Consider the following 18,169-nt stretch of genomic DNA (forward strand, 5'->3'; position numbering starts at 1 on the left):
GGTTTTTACCATCTAGGTTTTATCGCTGCATGTTTGACTTGGGTAAGCATGGATATTTTCCCAAAATGGAAAATACAGTGGGAATATTTTCCCTACGTGGAAAATATAGTGGGAATTTTAACCAACCAAAAAATGGGACTTTGTGTTGATAAGTTAGTGTTGAAAAATCATCATCTTGACCTTCAACCCATATCCATGGCCAGCAGCCTCATATTTATCCACCACTAGAGTCTTAACCGTGCCTGGCCAGCTGGAGTTAAAGATAAGGGCAGCTGGATCCATCCTTTTCATTTACCTGTTATGTTTAGTCTCCCTGCTGCTTTACAGTTTATGTTTCGGAGCTATGCAAAGATTACACTGGTTTCTCTGTATATAGAAGGTTGTATTCACAATGCTTTAAAATGTCCCCTCCACGCTTACATCTCTTTGCTTATCGCAATTATTACAGCTTGTTCATTTCTCTTCTGAGTCCACACCCAGGCTTCAATAATTGAGCACTTTGAGCATCAACAATAAACAGACTCAAAAACAAAACACTTGAACATTGTATCTGCATTACTAAACCCTTCCAATTGAACACCGCCGCTGATGATCTCCCCTTAACAACCTGCCCGATGATTCTAACATTCCTCCCCTGAGTCCTCAGACCAAGCTGCACAACCTCTTAAATGTTCAATTCCAGCCTCAGGTGTCTGTGTAGAGATTGCACATTCTCCCCGTGTCTGCGTGGGTTTCGTCTGGGTGCTCCGGTTTCCTCTCACAGTCCAAAGTTTTGCAGGTTCGGTGGATTGGCTGTGGGGAATGCAGGATAAGAGGGTAGGGGAGTGGGTCTGGATGGGGTGCTCTTCAGAGGATGAGTGTGGACTTGACGGTCCGAATGACCTGTTTCCACACTTTAGAGATTCTGTTATACTATGATTCTATGAAATACCTCCTATATTTTCATATGATCTGTGAATGCATCTCCCCATCACTGGATTCCTATCCTTCAAATTTCTGAGATCAGACAGTCCGACACAGCAGATCCGATTTCACCCACACTTCTGACCCTCGAATACCAGAGAGATTGGGCTCCTTTATAATGAGCAAACCCTATATCTCCAGCAGCGATATGACCAGTCATCTGTCCTGACCATTCTGGTTTAGGGCCTGGTCATTCTGGACCAGCTGTGTCTTACTTTGTTCCTTTGCCTGACTGAAAGCCTATCAATCAGACTAATGTCAGAGCAGTGAGCCTGCCCCTAATATCATGCATATCCTCCTGTGGGCTAGTGAAGCCCCACCACTGCTAGTGAGTCAAAATGTTCGAAGTGCCAGTTATATGTACACAAACTATCCATGTAAAAGTATAGTGAGGGAGTTACTAAACCAGAAATATCATTGAAGAAAATTTTTGTAGCTAAAGCTGTTATGCACCTTTCTTAACTGAGCGATGTGGGAGACCTCTGGTATGACCTTTGTTCTGTGTTGAGTTAGTTCATCTTAGCTAAGACACTGCCCATAGAACAACTGACACCAGTAACTCAGACATCAGGAGGTAAGAATCAGGAAGCTCTAGACTGCTCCATTTCATGTTGTCATTCAATATTTTATGCTTTATTTGGCAAAAAGGAAGTTTTCATTAAAAGAACACAGTTTTACGCATGCCCAGAGTGCAAGAGCTGTCACAAAGTTCAGAATTAACCACTTGCCAGACATCACATGATCTGTAGCCTCCTACATTAAAATGGTAAGGGATTTACCCACAAGTCAAACACTACAAAGGAACAGTGAAGACCTATAGGTTACAAGAACACAGTGAAGATAGAATCAGTCCACACAGGATTAACATATTTAGTGGTGTGATTAGTGTCAGGGGTCTTCATGAATAACCCCTTTTTAAAAACATCACTATGTGATGAATGTGAAGCAAAGCGAGTCTAAATTGATGATGCAGTTTACACTTTCAGTCAAAACTAAAACCGATTTATATATGTTTCATTTCATTGAATATTGTTCATGGTACAGTCAGTCTTTGAAGTCATTTGTCACCTCTTGTCAAATAAGCACTGAGATCTTTTTTTTATCTTAGTTGATCTGAAAGCATCTATGGAGAGAGGAGCAGAATTCATATTCCAATATAACGATTCTTCAGAATTGAGGTTAAGAGTAAAGTTGGACTTGAAACTGTGACAAAAACAAGAGGATTCCCTCCTGAGATTAAAGCAGGTTTATACGATCTATTTAAGATCATCCGACATTATACAAAGCTCCCCACTTCACTGCAACTGATACCTATCCAATAATGTTTTCCGTGACACACAGTTATGTTGATCAGACTTTTAGTGGACTCTTTCTCCCTCACTGTTGAGGATCATATAATAAGAACTTGGATGAGCTAACAGAGAATTCCTGATGAAAATAACAGCATGGGAGCATAAAGGCTGTCACTAGACACAGGCAAAAAATTAACGGGAAAATAAGTGGAAGGAACATTCTTTCAGAAACTATTTCAATCACAGTACTGTTCAAAAATTAATAATCTGCCTGAAGAACGAGGTAAACAAGAATAAAAGCAATTGTAAGCCAAAAAAAGCTTCAAAAAATGGAAGCTTAACGTTGAACATACAAACACATTAGTTAAGAGGCATTAGTAATTAATAAGGATGTATTTCCTGCCATTTCCAACTATTAGGAGCAGAATAGCAGTGAGCACAACACCGAGGGCCGAAGGGCCTGTACTTTGCTGTAATGTTCTATGTTCTATGAGTTGAAAGCAGACCCCTTCCCTATTTTAAACTCACACCCAGCTTCTCATTGACAAGACTAATGGTCCTGTGGAAATGTGTGTTAGGTATCTGATAGATACAATGAAGGTTTGATTGCAAGCTAAGTGATTTCACTAAAAATCTCCAGCATATATTCAAAAACAAATTTGAAGCTAATGGATTGTCACAACTACTTCACCTCTAACTCTTGATTAATCTGTCTTCGTCTATGTCCTGAACTATTTGGTATGTAAGATTCAGTCTGATTTTCAAACAGGATTATCCACATAACATTAAATGTACATTACTTCTAAAGGGAATTAAAAGACACTAATCCATTGAAGGTTCAAAAATTATGATTTTTTTGTTATTAATTTCCATGAAAGCACACAAAATACTTTTTTCATATGCCTTTTACGAATTTCAACATTTCTCAACATTCTGAATAACGAGTGCATGAAAACCCAAGTCAGCACATTTTGGAGCTTATTTGATTTTTTGTCACACTGGATCATCAGCTTGCAAGCACAATGTTCTACCTGTGTACATGAGATGGTCAACTTGAGTTTAGGCACTGTTTATATTAACTTACGTTCAGCTCTCGCTGCTAATAAAGAAATGCTATTTGAAATATACTGAACATAATTCAGCACAGTTATTATGAAGAGAGTTTTAAGGTTCAGCATGCATTACTAGATGGTAAGGACTTGGATGCTAATTGTGAAAATAAAAGCAACAGTGATTCAACAATCACTCGAATTAAGAACCAGAGATTTTACAAAGATATAGTTAACAGCTTACATGGCAGATACAGCAATTGTAACGGCAGTGTAGCATTCTACCAACTATTTCTGTAGTACCTCCAAGTACTACCTTGGAGTCAGTTCATGAATTCAATCTTCCCTAACACAGAAGTAATGATCTTTGTGAAGGAACTTAGTACCTGATGTAATGAGCTATTTGAGAAACAGAACAGAAACAAATAAACATTGAGTAAATTGTGAATAGTTATCACCTCCTAAAGATTCATTAGCAAGGCCATATTGTGTAGTGAATATCCCTTCCTTGGAGCCAATAGTTCTGGGTTTCAGTTCCTCTCCATGCCTTGTTGGCCACAAAATGTGTGTTAATAACGTGGCCAAATAGCTTGTCTGTAAATCTTTCCAGTGGCGGGTGGTAACAGTACGAGTGTCCTTTGGCCACCCTTTCATACTTGAGTGTGCCCTTCAAACCACGGCCACTAGAGAGAGGCTAGCAATAAATTTCGAAAGGAAAGAAATAACTGTGGGAGCAGCCACAAGCGAAAGTTTCATTGACTTCATTTGCAATGAAGCATGAGAAGAGAAAAATGAAAGAACAGCCATGAACATATCTTGATATGATGTGGAGTAGAATCATGCAAAGTATGATGGGACAACAGATTCCCCAGGGTAATGCCCAGCTTTCATAAATAAAATAGTCAGAGCTGATGTCAGCACAGACGCAACTTAACAGGCACACCAAGATTTCCTGACAAATCCAACAGTCTACACTATGCATACTGGCATAATTCACCTAGATATGGGTTAGCAGAACTGAGGGTTATGACAAGGAAGAGATAGTAAATATAGGAAGAGCAATCCTGGATCCTTCAGCAAGAACTGAAAGTATTGATACTTTTCTGGCTGGTAGATTATTAGTTTTGTGAGATAATGACTTTGAAATTTAAAGTATTGTATCTCAAATATTGGAGAACTTGGGATCAAAAATATAAGGGGTTGTGGATGTGAGTTTGCTCGCTGAGCTGGAAGGTTAGTTTTCAGACGTTTCATCACCATTCTAGGTAACATAATCAGTGAGCCTATGATGAAGCGCTGGAAATGACATCACCAACCCAAGGAAACCTAAACAGATAAATAGAAAGCGGGGCATAACATTAGCACTTCATCGGAGGCTCACTGATGATGTTACCTAGAATGGTGACGAAACGTCTGAAAACTAAACTTCTAGTTCAGCGAAAAAACTCACATCCAGAACCTCAACCTGAGATATAAATCTTCTCAAAACTCGCTAATATACGGGGTTGCACTAGTACCTTTTATCTTGGTGCTAATGATACCCATGAGATTATTGATACAAGTATTTATGGACTGCTTTATTTTTGGAACAGAAGTAGCTCTGTAGAAAAATAGGAAAGGTTACCACCGAATGCTTGATATTTTAAGTTTTCTTTGTTTTGTTTGAATAACATAATGTAAGTGTAAAAACTCAGGAAGCCCAAATGTTAAGGAACATTATAAATTGTTGAACACCGAAATAGAGCCACTACTCATGGCTTATATAGGCTAGTCCCAGCCCAGGGCAGACAGTTCTGTAGAGCCATTGCTTGTTCTGCTATTTCTTTCAAATCAATCTGTTCAGAGATGCTGGGTCATATTTCTTTATTTTTCCATCTAGAAATGTTGTAGCACACAATTGAATCCCTTCCCACCACTAAAACCACTATGATTTTTTGTTTTTGCTATTTTTTTTAACTGGTAACCACCACCAGTTAAAAACATGCATGTATCCAATTGAGAAGTGCGTGTCTTTGGCTCTGGAGTCTAGGTGAAGAGGCTGAGTGAAGAGATTACGCCAGGGTGAAGAGGGTGAAGACATGACTGCCAAGCTGATTCAGTGTGCTTCATGCATGATGTGGGAGATCAGGGACACTGATGCTTCTGGCTCCTGTAGCTGTGGAAAGTGTGAACACATTCAGCTTCTGAAGGAGCATGTTGCAGCACTAAAGAAAGAACTAGATGACCTCAGGCTCATCCGAGAGAACGAGAATTTTCTGGACAGGACCTTCAGCAAGGTCATTACACAGAGGATACCAGAAGAGAGAAGGAAGAAGACGACGAGGAAGGAAGAGATAATTCAAGTACAAGAGGCCCCGGGGGAAGTACCTCTCGTGAACAGGTTGAATCTCTTGGAAACTGTCAAGACAGACGACACTGCAAGTCTGAGAGGCGGACAGGTCTGCGAATCGAAAATTGGCGTGGAGGCAGAGCCAAGGAGGCAGACATCATGCAGCGCCGTGGTAATAGGAGACTCCATAGTGAGAGGGACTGTAAGGGGTTTCTGCAGCAACAGGCAGGATTTGAGGATGGTGTGTTGCCTTCCTGGTACCAGGATCCAGGACGTCACTGATAGATTGCAGAGAATCCTCAAGGGTGAAGGTGAAAAGCCAGAGGTGGTGGTGCACATCGGCACAAATGATGTCGGGAAGAAGCGGAGGGACTTTCTGCAGTGGGACTTTATAGAACTCGGAAGAAGGCTGAAAAGCAGGACTTCCAGGGTGGTAATCTCCGGTTTGCTTCCAGTTCCTCGGGCTGGAGAGGGTAGCAACAGGGAGATAATGGACTTGAATGTGTGGCTGAGGAACTGGTGCAGCAAACAAGGATTCAAATTCTTGGATCACTGGGGTATGTTTTATGGTAAGGATAAATTATACAAGAGGGACGGGTTGCACCTTAATAGGTGGGGTACCAGCATTATGGCACGCAGGTTTGCCACTGCAACGCAGGTGTGTTTAAACTAAGTAGTGGGGGGAGGGGACATACTGGAAATGTAAGAAGGAAGTTAAAGGGAAAGTTAAAATAAGAGAGGTTAGGAAATACAACAGAGCCAATTGAGCAGAAAACTTAAGAAGGGTTCATACAGAATGGTCAGGTGAAATAGGGATTGATAAGAAGGGTGAGGGGAGTAACAAATTAAAAATATTATATGTGAATGCACGAAGCATAAGAAATAAGGTGGATGAGCTTGAGGCTCAGTTGGAAATTGGCAGGTACGATGTTGTGGGGATAACTGAGACATGGCTTCAAGTGGACAGGGCCTGGGAAATAAATATTCAAGGCTATACGTGCTATCGAAAGGACAGGCTGATGGCCAGAGGGGGTGGGGTGGCCCTGTTGGTGAGGAATGATATTCAGTCCCTTGGAAGGAGGGACATAGAATCAGGAGATGTAGAATCAGTATGGATAGAGCTGAGGAATTCTAAGGGTAGAAAGACCATAATGGGAGTTATCTACAGGCCCCCAAACAGTAGGGTGTAAGTTGAATCAGATGTTGAAATTGGCCTGTCGCAAAGGTATTACTACAGTTGTTATGGGAGATTTCAACATGCGGGTAGACTGGGACAGTTAGGATGGTACTGGACCCCAAGAAAGGGAACTTGTGGACTGCCTCAGAGATGGATTCTTGGAACAGCTGATACTGGAGCCTACCAGGGAGAAGGCAATTCTGGATTTGGTGTTGTGCAATGAACCGGATTTGATCAGGGACCTCAAAGTGAAGGAGCCATGAGGAGGTAGTGACCATAATATGATAAGTTTTAATGTGCAATTTGAGAGGGAGAAGGGACAATCGGAAGTGTCAGTATTGCAGTTGAATAAAGGGAACTATGGAGCTATGAGGGAGGAGCTGGCCAAAGTTCAATGGTTCAATACACTATCAGGGATGGCAGTGGAACAACAATGGCAGGTATTTCTGGATGTAATGCAGACGGTGCAGGATCAGGTCATTCCAAGGAGGAAGAAAGATCCTCTGGGGAGGCAGGGGCGGCTGTGGCTGACGAGGGAAGTTAAGGACCGTATAAAGATAAAAAAGAAGAACTATAACATAGCAAAGGTAAGCCGGAAGCCGGAGGACTGGGAAAGTTTTAAAGTGCAACAGAGGATAACTAAAAAGGCAATACGTGGAGAAAAAGTGAGGTACGAAGGCACACTGGCCAAAAATATAAAGGAGGATAGTAAAAGCTTTTTTAGGTATGTAAAAAGAAAAAAAAGGTTATGATTAAAATTGGGCCCTTGAAGACAGAAACGGGTGAATTTATTGTGGGGAACAAGGAAATGGCAGAAGAGTTAAATAGGTACTTTGGATCTGTCTTCACTAGGGAAGACATAAGCAATCTCCCAGATGTTATAGTGGCTGAAGGACCGAGGGTAATTAATGAACTGAAGGGAGTTTATATTAGGCAGGACATGGTGTTGGGTAGATTGTTAGGTCTGAAGTCTGATAAGTCCCCAGGACCTGATGGTCTGCATCCCAGGGTACTTAAGGGGGTGGCTCTATAAATCGTGGACACATTGGTAATTATTTTCCAAGGTTCTATAGACTCAGGATCAGTTCCTGTGGATTGGAGGGTGGCTAATGTTGTCCCACTTTTCAAGAAAGGAGGGAGAGAGAAAACAGGGAATTATTGACTGGTTAGCCTGACGTCAGTGGTGGGAAAGATGCTGGAGTCAATTATAAAAGATGAAAGTACGAATCGTTTGGATAGCAGTAACAGAATAGGTCAGAGTCAGCATGGATTTATGAAGGGGAAATCGTGCTTGACTAATCTTCTGGAGTTTTTTGAGGATGTAACTATGAAGATGGACAAAGGAGAGCCAATGGATGTAGTATACCTGGACTTTCAGAAAGTCTTTGATAAAGTCCCACATAGGAGATTAGTGAGCAAAATTAGGGCACATGGTATTGGGGGCAAAATACTGACTTGGATTGAAAATTGGCTGGCTGACAGGAAGCAAAGAGTAGTGATAAACGGGTCCCTTTTGGAATGGCAGGCGGTGACCAGTGGCGTTCCACAAGGTTCGGTGCTGGGACTGCAGCTATTTACAATATACATAAATGATATAGATGAAGGCATTAAAAGTAATATCAGCAAATTTGCTGATGACACAAAGCTGGGTGGCAGGGTGAAATGTGAGGAGGATGTTATGAGAATACAGGGTGACTTGGACAGGCTAGGTGAGTGGACGGATGCATGGCAGATGCAGTTTAATGTGGATAAATGTGCGGTTATACATTTTGGTGGCAAGAACAGGAAGGCAGATTACTATATAAATGGATTCAAGTTAGGTAAAGGGGAAGTACAACGAGATCTATGTGCTCTTGTACATCAGTCAATGAAAGCCAGCATGCAGGTACAGCAGGCAGTGAAGAAAGCTAATAGCATGCTGGCCTTCATAACGAGAGGAATTGAGTATAGGAGCAAAGAGGTCCTTCTACAGCTGTACAGGGCCCTGGTGAGACCGCACCTGGAGTATTGTGTGCAGTTTTGGTCTCCAAATTTGCGGAAGGACCTTCTGGCTATTGAGGGAGTGCAGCGTAGGTTCACGAGGTCAATTCCCGGAATGGTGGGACTATCATATGTTGAAAGATTGGAGCGACTGGGCTTGTACACACTTGAGTTTAGGAGGATGAGAGGGGCTCTGATTGAGGCGTATAAGATTATTAAGTGATTGGACAGTCTGGAGGCGGGAAGTATGTTCCCACTGATGGGTGAGTCCAGAACCAGAGGACACAGTTTAAAAATAAGGGTTAGGCCATTTAGAACAGAGTTGAGGAGAAACGTCTTCACCCAGAGAGTGGTGGATATATGGAATGCTCTGCCCCAGAAGGCAGTGGATAGTTTTAAGAAAGAGACAGATAGAGCTCTTAAAGATAGTTAAATCAAGGGTTATGGCGATAAGGCAGGAACAGGATACTGATTGTGGATGATCAGCCATGATCATAATGAATGATGGTGCTGGCTCGAAGGGCCAAATGGCCTATTCCTGCACCTATTGTCTATTGTCTATTGAGAATTTACAAGCAAAACCCAGCAGTGGCTGGGTCTGCTTTTTTAAAAAAAAGTACCTATTTTCCCAATCAACCTGTTCAGAGATGTTACAACATACCTCAGCAAGTGGGATTTGAACCCAGGCCTCCTGGTCCAGGAGTATGGACATTACCACTGCACCTCAAAAAAAGGCTAGTGAGAGTGGGCTCAGGGAAGGAGTTCTAGCTGGGCAGGCCATTGTCTGTTACATTGGGAATTCAGACTCAGTAAGCTCTATGAGAAGATGAATGATTGATTCTGCATGGGGCTTGTTGGATTATCACAGTAAGAACTGTTTTCTCCATTTGCAAGATTGCTGATAGCTATCCAAATATTTCTGTGGAGCCCTGCTTTCTTCAAATTCCATCTTCAATGATGATGTTATTGTGCAATAAAGTCGTAGTGTTGTTGAGATGTGCACCACAGAAACAGACCCTTTGGTCCAACTCGTCCATGCCAACAAGACATCCTAAATAAATATAGTCCCATTTGCCAGCATTTGTCCTGTATCCCTCTAAACCGTTCCAATCTTCACATAAGCAAAATATGTTCAATTGTATTAACCAGACAGGCTGTTGGTTCAATGCAGAACATATTACAAATTCCTATGAGTTTGATCTCGATAAAGGTGACCTCAAGAGTTGTATTTGCAAGCGATGGTGAAGCTTTGTCAGAAGGCAAAATCTAACTCTGCTTCGGTTAGTGATAGGATCTAGAGTGGTATATTGCTCACGGTGCCAAATTGAAGGCTGCCCCAAGCCCTGTGTGCCATATCAGAGGCAATGTAGTTCAGTGGATTAAGCAGAGCCAGTGGAAGTTAATGCTATGGCTGAAAGACCATGGTAGGGTGCCCTCAAAAATGGGAAAAGCGTGATTATGGGAAGCCAGAGCCAAGCAAACAGGTCTCACTGACTGTAGCTGGGCATCGAACACTGGCAGGCTTCTGGTAGGGTGATGGTTGCTGGAGAATGCCCAAAAGGGAGGGCAGTGTGGGCCCTTTGAGAAGACACAAGGATTTATTTGGCTGTCTTTCCCAAGTGATGGTGGGCCCAATGCAGGCAAGGTGCCAGGGGCACAGTAGGTAACCTTTAAAGGACCCAATGGGCTGCACTGCCAACCTTCCCACAGCTAGCAATGTGGGATAGTAGCAGGAAGATGTCAGGCTGTCTTCTTGATGTATTCACCACTACCACCTTCCATGTTGTATTTAACAGACTGGGAAAACATCGCCCTATTTTTGACAAATCGGATTAAATTTCAAGCATGACTAAGAGTAATGTGAGGTATCTCAAGAATGGTGGGAAATTAACTGCTGTCTCCTTGTGACCCAACCTTTGCCTTTGCTGTTGTCAGGTAACCATTGCAACTTTCTACCAGGGGTGACTTCAGAGTTATCCAATAAGAATCTAACGATGACCATGAATCCATTTTTGATTGTTGTAAAAATCCATCTCATTTCCTAACGTTGTTTAGGGAAGGAAACTACCATCCACACTCAGTCCGGCCTACCAGTGACACCAGGCCCGCAGCAAGGTGGTTGACTCTGTACTGCCCTCTGGGCAATTAGGGATGGGCAATAAATGCTGCCTAGCCAGCGATGCCCTCATCCCAATAATGAACAAAACAAAATGAAAAGAAAATCAGTATCCAAAGTTATACTTAGAGCTCTGTTTATTCATTTTGATCTCACTGATTATAGCGTGTGGAATATACAAACAGGAAATGCTGTTAAATTGACCAATTTGGGCACTTAAGAAGGGGTGGTTTTATGTGGTTCCACATTGAGTCAGCATGCTCCTTTCGGCTTTTCCATCATTTTATGTATCTAGACTGTAACTCAAGCTCTCTAAGTTAATTTTGTGTGTATCTGGCTGCCATTCTGAACCCAAGACCGTCCAATTTCAGTTTTGGTCTTTCTTTAAATCTTCTTGGAATCCATACTATTCTCATGACTCTTCCCTATCTGTTTCTTACCCAAACCCTTCAGTATTCCTCAACCTTCATGCTCTGGTACTTCCATTCCATACTCCTTGGTAGTTAAGCTTACAGTTTCCCTCCATGTATTTCTTGGCATTCTCCAACCTGATCATTGTTGCATGTGATGCTGTCCCATGGAAAAGCTTGCCCTAATTGTCACATTCTACAATGTTGGTAATCTGTGCACCCAAAGCTTTTGCTTGGGGTGAATCAATTTGTTTCTTCTCTTGTGGGATGTGGGCATTGCTGGCTGTGCTAGCATTTATTGCCCGTCTTTAATTGCCCTTGAGAATGTGATAGTGAACTGCCTACTTGAACTGCTGCAGTCCTTGTGCAGTAGTTAAACCCACAAGCCATTAGGGAGAAAATACCAGGATTATGACCCAGCAAAAAACTTGACAAATGTCTTCCTAACAAATTCAATTGTCTTGGGGTTGATCATACACATTCAGCCAATGGATCAGCTCTAATCTCCCCTCAATATATCTTCTTCAAGAAAATCAATTCCTTTGTGAAGAAGGTCCTTTTGATCTACCAATGGATGTTGTGTTGACATCGCAGCTTGAACAGAACTTGACCTCTTTCCTCAGTGAAACCTCACAGCCTGGCTGTACCTTCCATCACGTGCCCTAGGATAGACCATTGCGGTCATGTGACAATTATAAAAATATCACACCTTGGCCTGAAAACCTTACTTCTCTAGTTCTTTCTCCTTCTTGGAACATCTGTTTCTTCCATCCCTCTTTGTTTTTAAAGTATCTTCCTGTAACATCCTCCAAGTATGAAAGTTTTATTACCAAATTATCTTCATGCTTTTCTTGCTTTAGCCTCAGTGTGGCAAAACATCACACCTTCAGTGATTTCAGCTTGCTGTACTGTTCTATGTCTCCCTCTTTGGAGTTCATCATCCTCTTATCCTTCCTCAGTATCTCCCTTGACATAATCTCTCCAGCACATATTCACACCGACACCCTGCACGTTGCAATCTTAAGTAACTGTGCTAGTCCAATCACATCAGACAGAGCAATGGCAATCTCGATCATTTCCTTGCACCATTCAGTGCCTACATTCCCCTCATGAAAATACAAAACAGGAGCAGAAGTAGGCAATGTGACCACTCAGGCCTGCTGCTCTATTCAATAAGATTATGACTGATCTGGTTCTGTTCCAAACGCCATATCTCCTGTTGTCCCCCAATAACTTTTCATTCCCCTGCATATCAAGAATCTGTCTATCTATGTCTTAAAAAAAATTCAATGACCGAATTTCCAATCCTTTCTGAGGCAGAGAGTTCCAAAATTGCACAACCCTCAGAGAAAATATTTATCTTTCTCTCTCTCCTGAAAGAATGAGCCTTAAGTTTAAAACTGTGCCCCCTAGTATGGGCTTACTTACAAGTGGAAACATCCTTTGCACATTCACCTTGCCAAGATCATTCAGGAACTTGTCCACTTCATTCACTTCACTCACTCGTCTAAACTCCGGCAGAACATGTTGATTTAAGAAAGTATCTCAAAACTTTTCTATGAGCTCCTCTTCTTGTCTACTACTCTCAATCTGATTTTTCCCAGTTTATGTGTAGACTAAGGTCATCACGATTATTATCATCCAATTATCATAAGCATCCAATACTACATCTAGTACACATTGTACCACATTGTACTTATATATAGGGGCCCTGTAGGCCATTCGCATTCGTGGCTTCTTTCCCCTGCTATTCCTCATCTCCATCCAAACCAATTCTACATTGAGACCTCCTGAACCAAAGTTATCCCTAAATATTTCACAAGTCCTATCCTTGACTAACAGCTCTATCACTTCACCTTTACGTTTCTTTCTATTTTTCTTGAAAATGATATATCCCTCAATATTCAGTATTCAATTCTTGTCATTCTGAAGCCCTGACCCTGTAATGGCTGTTAAGTTATACTGATTTACGTCAATGTATGCTATCAATTTGCTTAATTAGTTGTGAATGCTGTGGACAGCTAGCTACAAACATTATATTTCTTTCTTCTTAAAAGCATTCTCATTGTCTAGTTTCAATTGTAGGTATATTCAGATTTTTTTTCTCTTTTGGTCCCTTCCTGCCATTTTCTGTCACTTATTTCCATATCACTGATTCTGTCTTTTAATTCATATCTACTCTCTGATATTCCAATTCCACATCTTTCTACATTTGATGCTATGTTTCTATTTAGGTTCTGTGGAAGGGTCACCAGACCCAAAGCTTTAACTCTGATTTTTTTCTTCACCGATGCTGCCAGACCTGCTGATCTTTTCCAGCAACTTCTGGTTTTGTTCCTTGTTTCTATAGTTAAGCTTAAAATCCTCTCTACTTCTCCAGTTATGCAGTTTACAAGATAACTGGCTCAGCATGGTCCCAACAACACAGGCTCCATTTTCCCTAATGCTGGAGCCAATAACCCATGAAGCAGGAACCATTATCCTATACAGGTCACATATTTACACCTCTAACTGTGTACCCCATGTCAATTTGCACACAGCTCACGTAGTAGTCTAGGTTAATTTTGTGCCTAGATCCTCATATTCTCCTTGCAGCACTTGATTCCTAGTTCTACCAATGCCATGGGTATCAAGATGGACCATGACCACTGCATCCTCTCCATCTCACTGCAATTTCCTTTCCAGCACTGAGCAGGTCTCTTGCCACCTCTAAAGGCCAGCAACACAGACATCTGGGCTTTAACTCTTTGCTGCTGGTGTTAATCCCTTCGCTATACCATCTTCAGTTGTGACTACAATCCTTGTTGCTCCTCCTTACTTGAATATCTTCCTAAGCCATGGTGTTATTGTTGGTTTACAAATTCACGCTGTAGCCCCACTTTCACCCAATCAGCTAAGACAACTTCAAACCTATTGGGCAATTGCAAAAACTAATGCTTATGTAGTTTTGTCTTCTGGGTCCACTTACCTGGCCTCACTCACAGTCACCTACTCTTGTTGCTGACCACTGACCAATTAGAAGACCCTATCCCTAGTGAAGTGACTGGCTTCTGGTACAAAGGATCCAAATAGCTTACCCACTCCCAGATTCATCTTCAAGCTCCACAAGCATATGGCAGCTGTGTTTCTTTGGGATCACAGTGATATGCAGGAGCTCCCACATGTCGCACATCACCCAAACTGCAATCCTTAATTAATTTTAATATTCACATGTTTATGTTACTCTTTATAGCTTTCATTAACTTTATCATTAATTTGTACACTATGTTAAAGCTACAGAATAGAGAAAACCTTAAACAGTCACTAAACAACTAGCTGTGTAGCAGAGTAAGATCCAATTTCAATCAGCAACAACAAATCTAGTTCTGACACCTCGCCTGCACTTGTTGCTGATGATTAAATGCCTTTGGTTCCACTCCTTTCCTGCTCCTCTTGATGATGAAGACCTCCTGTCTTGGGTTGTCAGTTTACCCGCTCCTCCCCATACTCTAACACTATCTCCTTCCGTATCTGTCTCTGGGGAAAAAAAATTGTCAAATAAATTACAACTGCACATCCATAATTGCAGCTATCCAACCTTTGGTGCTCTATTCACCACAACATTTCTGTAGCTACTGATTTACGTAACCACACCCTCACTTCTGTCATTGATGTTCGGAACCCCAAAAGATATATTACCTTCTCTCATCAGGCCTTTACCCCAGCAAAACCCTCATCACTGTGTTTTTAGGTCTCAGTGACACAAACTTGATGGTATAACCATCCAGTAAGTTGTTTTCAGAAACGATGTACAATTCATTACTTGTAAACCAGACTTAGGTTGAACAGGTTAAGATAGGAGTATGAGGAGGGTGAATTAAGTCAAAATATCACTGGGGATTTAACAAAACTCCTCATAAAAGTTTATCGTTTGGGTAGATTAGTTGAAAATGAGCTTAGATTACAATGCTATTAGAAAATGGAAAAGCTTACAAGTAATTATCTCTGCATTGCTTAGCCATCCTTGAAGCTTCTCATAAAAAGATTGCAAAGAACAGGCTATCAGAGACATTTGTTAAAACAATATAATATAGGCCACAAAATCAAATGTAAAGATAGACTATTTCACAAAGCAGTCAGAACAATTCATGAACCATGTGGTACTAAGATGTGAAAGTTTGCTTTTGTAGGGATTACATTTTCCACATGGCTTTTATTTGCTAATAAATATTTATGTGACTATTGTATTGCTTTTCTTGATTCAGTATTAATGGAGTATTGTAGGTTCGATATATTCTATGGCTACATAAATATCTTCAGCAAGTGGTTCAATTTTGGACATCTTTAAGCAAGATCCTGCCTGGTGCTACACACATTTAAAACTAACAGCTACTTTGAAATTGCGGAACTCAAGGCTATAACCAAGTATGATTCTGCTACTTGAGCTAAAAAAAAAGTTCAATACCACTCTTCAGTTTCTAACTGATGAATGCTGGATTAGAGTCTCTCACAATTTAAATGTCACTTTTCAGTGTTTTCAGTCTAACTTGAGAAGATATGGTATCCAAAATGCCCCATTGCCCAGTCTATGATTAGTGACATCAGAAGCTCCCCATGTTAACAGTTAACCCATGTCCTGCTCTCACTGCTTGAGACCTAGGTATTGCAAACAACCCTGGTTCATTTAATGGATGTTCATGGTCACTGATTGGCTGCAAGCAGTGAGAATGAACTTAGAAGGCGTCTTCTTAGGAAATTTAAATTGCTCAATTCAATTCTGGCTCATTTAGTCTGTGAGATTACTTTCAGCTAAACCCTGATACTTGTTTCAGCGTCATTCGCTGGATTTTTGGCTTCTTCCTATTCGCTTAAACCATTTCACAGGAGAAACAGTGCTAAGGCCATTCAGGATTTCCCTTTACTTTCTCTATGTTGAGGAAGAGGAGGAGAAATGAAGGAAGGATAGATCATCAGACAGCAGTGGATGCATCCGGCACGCCCTCACAGGTGCAAGTGTACAAGCACATGTAAAAGAGAAACAGCATTTTAAGAGGCAGTGGTGAAATAATAACATCACTAGATTAGTAATTCAAAACCCCAGTCTGAATGTTCCAGAGACATGAATTTGAATAGGATGATGCAATTTGAAATCAATAAAAACCTCGATTAAAAACCTAACTTAATGGTGACTATGTAACCATTATCAATTGTTGTTAAAAAAATATGTTTCACTAATATAATTTAGAGAATAAATCTGTCACCCTTCACTGACACGTGAATCCAGATACACAGCACAGTCCTTGACCCTGGGAAATTAGGGATGGCTAATAAAGAGCCTGTAACACCCACATCCCATGAATGAATAAAAAAAGTCTACTTTGACCTCAGAAATGCAGTATATTTAAGAACGCTGTGAGATGATATAGATGTTGTACCATATGTTCTGCCAAGAGGCACAGTATCGACAACATCTATAAAAGTTACTGCAGTCCTCAGCCTTTGTGCCTGAGGATTATTTCAAGCTGCTCTTGATGACATTTACAACATTAGCCATGATACTTGCACAATGATGAACTGTTTGCTGTAGTTGGCCAATACGTACGCTGCCCTGATTTGCAGTCCACTTTATGGAGTGGCAGGATGTTAGTGACTGAACCCCACATTGCTTTGTAAAAAGGTGTATGTTTGGCAATGAAATTCCTCAATAATGGGCTTGTAAACAATGATAACAAACACTTCAATTCATGGAAATACTTGCTATTGAGGAGTAGCAAAATGGTTGATCTTAATCATGGTCCTCTGAAATGGCCTTCAAAGCCAATCAGTTGTCTCAAGGACAATTATAATGGGTAACAAACAAGGGCCTTGCAAGTGGTGCCCACACCTTATGAAGGCACAACAAATGTCACTGTACTTTAAGGCAGATTATACAATTCATGGACATGTTTCTGTTGATTCCTTGGCATGTTCTTGGTCCTGGTACAATTGTCTAGAGCTCCAGGTTAACATTTGTAGGATGAGGCTCAGAGTGTAATCCTGATTATCATGGAATTTGAAGTCGGCAATTCTGAAATCATGCTTCAGCACTTTGACAAACCCGAGGAGCTCTGCTGTCCATTCCAGCTGAAGAACATTGATGTTTTTTCTGTGCATCAAATGCTGTGTACTCTGCTGTTTAAAAGGGATTCCTCATCTCTCCTCTGAAAAAGCAGAAAAGCACAGGCCAGCTAGGCCATCAGGAAGGACGCAGGCACTCAAGGGAATCCTATATGAGCTGCAAAATATCAGTGAGCACAGGCCATAAGCGAAACACTTTCTTAAGTGCTACCTGTGGCCTTAGCGTAAATAGTCCTGACATCCTAAACTCTCTTTGAAGTAACAACAACTTAAAAACCTTTGGTTCTCTAACACGACACCCATGTCTATGATTTGGAAACAATTTGCAAGTTATACTCAACAGTGTTTTCCCTGTTGTGGAAAATTGGTTCCTATTACTGCATCTGTTCTAACAGCCTATTAAATTATAGAGCTCTCAGAGTCTTCCTGTTGCTTATTTTAATTTGTGGCCATACATTATGTTGTGGGCTCCAGGCTGAACCTCCTGTTTCACACTTCACTGATCTGTGTCGTTGTCGGGAGGGTTTGAGCTACAGGCAGTTCTCCTTTAAGATGATAGTTGTGTTCTTATGCAACCTCGTAGTATAGAAAATCGTGCTAAAGCAAATTGCCATGGAAAATTGCTATAGTAAATTGTTATACCTGTCCAGCAGAAAGTTTGCATCACCCCAATCACGTCCATTGTTCGTCAATCATGTTACAACTAATTTGTGTTCACGAAACACACTTTAAAACAGATCTACCTGTTTAGGCAGAA

The sequence above is a fragment of the Stegostoma tigrinum genome, chromosome 33 (genome assembly GCF_030684315.1).
Source record: "Stegostoma tigrinum isolate sSteTig4 chromosome 33, sSteTig4.hap1, whole genome shotgun sequence".
In the NCBI taxonomy this organism is placed as follows: domain Eukaryota; kingdom Metazoa; phylum Chordata; class Chondrichthyes; order Orectolobiformes; family Stegostomatidae; genus Stegostoma; species Stegostoma tigrinum.